Source organism: Malus sylvestris, chromosome 17 (genome assembly GCF_916048215.2).
Source record: "Malus sylvestris chromosome 17, drMalSylv7.2, whole genome shotgun sequence".
In the NCBI taxonomy this organism is placed as follows: domain Eukaryota; kingdom Viridiplantae; phylum Streptophyta; class Magnoliopsida; order Rosales; family Rosaceae; genus Malus; species Malus sylvestris.
The window spans coordinates 27,723,008-27,726,078 of record NC_062276.1 but is presented as its reverse complement, the minus strand read 5'-3'; positions in this window follow the sequence as shown (position 1 = coordinate 27,726,078).

Genomic DNA, 3,071 nt, shown 5'->3' with positions numbered 1-3,071 from the left:
ACGTGTGCTACACGTGCTCCATGTCATGTGTTTGACTTAAAAATTCGCCATACATAAGAAGACATGTGATCACCAGAAAATTAAAAACTTGTTGAAATAAAGAGAACCTAGATATAGATGATACCAAGACAAAAATTCAAGTCAAAGATCCCAAATCATATGAGGACATGTTTATATGAGAGAAGTCATGAGTGAGATATATTGATGCACAAAATCAGCGAGGACTTTGGTACAACAGAAAGTGTCAGGTTTGTGACCTTCGCTTGGTTGCTTCGATCACTAGTGAAGATAAGTACGTAAATGAATAGGGACAGGGAAGCAAACACAAGATGTACGTGGTTCACCCAGATCGGCTACGTCCACGGAGTAGAGGAGTTCTCATTAATTGTGAAGGGTTTACACAAATACATAGGTTCAAGCTCTCATTTTGTGAGTTCTAGTGAATAGTTTAGTACAAAATGACATTAGAGATTATTGTGGGAGAATGATCCCTATTTATAGAAGAAAGTTTCTAGTTTTGTTCTAACATTGACACGTGTCGTGTTGTGATTGGCTTCTGATGTTGACACGTGTCGCGCTGTGATTGGCTTCTGATGTCGACACATGTCGCATTGTGATTGGCCTCCTACTTGAAGGGAAGCTCTTCTGGGTCCTTGACGGTATAACGTTGACGGGTGCTCAGTAGTTTCGGGATTGGTCAAGTATGGTACAAACAGTGCTCCCCTAAGTTCCCGAGTGAGGGAAGCTCTTCGGTTGGGGACTTGCAAGATCTAAGCCATTGAGTAATCACAAAACTTCTAAGTACTGAAGTGTGGTATTATTTTCATGTGCCTTATCTGTCTCATATGTAGATGTGGCATCTTCTCTGGAAGTACTTTTCCTCCATCCATGGGTGGTATCTTTAACCGATAAAGATGCACAAGGTAATGTATCAATTTCACTTGAAGCTTACTTGTAGTTTCGGGCTTGGTCAAGTGCGATACAAACCCTATAGTAGGAGTCCCCCAAGTCGCCGAGCTAGGAGATCTGCCGAAAGAGGTGACAGACAAGGCAAGCAGTCAAACTTCCAAGCAAGCAACCCAGGATCGGAGGTTCGACTTCGGCTTCCGGTTGATTGTTCTCCTTCTCCTTATCTCTCATTCAGCTGCCAGGATAAGGAGAAGCAAATGGAGAAGGGATGATATGAGATACTTTTGCTTTTGAAGAAGTAACTTTCCACAGGCTTATTCTTGAACTGTGCTGGAGGGTTTTCTGGTTCCCTTCAGAGTATAAGGCCGACTTAAGAATTTGAGGGTCAAAACAAGTCCATCAAATCTAGAGTACGTTCGACCTTGATGATATGGGATACTTTTGCTGTTGACGGAATAGTGAAGGTGGTATGGAAAGGTGTCGTGCTGTAGTGATCTGTTTCAGCTCACCGTTGAACCTTCTGCTTCAATCTTTTGCATGGCAGAAGTGGTGTGCAACCTTTGCATTTAAATGGTCCTTTAGAACATTCCTTCATAGTGACTCATCCACGCTTGGCAGCTTCAGTGTAAAGAGCCAATATCTGATCAACTGTCATGAGGTATGTGCTGGTGGAATTCATGACCTTGACAGCAGTTGAGGATGAGTTCTCGAGAGCAATGCTAAGTAAGCAACCAGGCAAAGGTCTCAGGCAGTCAGTTCCAGATTGGAGGTTTGATTTCAGGTTCCGACTGACTGCTCTCTTTCTCTTTGTCCTGCAGGTGTGGACAAGGATGAAGACAAGGACAGGGAGAAAGCCTGATATGGGATACTCTTGCTTTCGACCCTGATGATATGAGATACTCTTGTTCTTGGTGTGGCTTATTTGCTGAGGTATTATCGGGGGGAAATAAAGCTGAGTATTTCGAGAGGTTATGTTAAGGGTGCCTTCTCGAATGCGAGAAAGGGTTGAGCATTTTTTCAGGTTTGCCTGTCCGTTGAGGAGGGAGGTCGATGTATATAGGGATTTCCCAATAACAATTAGTAATGCTATTCCTTTACCCTTCTTGGTCACAGCAATGTAGTGGGAGCTGCCAGCTTCACGTGTTTTAACTTTGTCAGAGCACTTTGAAAAAGTGGTATGTGGTATCTGGAAAGCTGATGTTACGTGTGAAGATTACAGACAAGCTTTATCTAAGGAAATCTGGCTCTCGAAGTTCTGAGAGCTGTGCCTCTTCAGTTTTCGAACAAGCAATCCCATCGAGGATCTGGCTCTCGAGATTCGGAAAGCGGTGCTGCTTCGGTTTTTGAGAAAGTAATTATGTTGGGAGTATTTTCTCGAATGTGAGTAAAGGTTGGACGTTCTTGCCAGCCTGTCTTGCTGCAGAACACGGAGGTCGACACACATAGGGACTTTCCAGTTGTCAAGCAGTGGTGCTGTTCCTTTACCCTTGTGGGTAATAGTAGGGTAGCTGGAACTTCGAAATTCTCGTGCTTAAACTTTGTCAGAGATCTTTGGCAAAGTTATATGTGGTACCCGAGGAGTTGATGGTGCGTGTGGAGAGTGGTGATTGAATAATAAGATTCACGTGCTTTCTACTTCACCAGAAATCTTCGACAGATTGCCCGTAATTTCCGCAAAGCTGAGTATGCATGTGACAGGTGCTGATGATGCTGAAAAAGCAGGTGCTTCTTCGATTTCTGAGATCGGCCCTCGTGGTCTCTGAGCAGCCCAGCTTTTGAGAAAGGAAGCGCCTCTTCGATTTTTGAGATCAGCCATCGTGGTCTCTGAGCAACCCAACTTTTGAGAAAGCAAACGCCTCTTCGATTTCTGAAGCTCCGTCGAGTGCAGATTTTTATAGAGGCTGGCATTAAGTTCCACAGCACACCTGAATCTCCACCAGTAGAAGCTCCCTTCTTGCACTTCTAAGATCTTGATTTGTCTGACCTCTTCTCTCTTCAACACCTTTGAAAATGTCTGGCCCCTCCGACCGTCGTTTTGACTTGAACCTTGGAGAAGAGGCAGCCACGCCTTCTCCAGACAACATATGACGCCCATCCTTCATATCCTCTACTGGTCCTCTTACCGTTGAGGATTCTGTGATGAAGAATGATATGACTGCTGC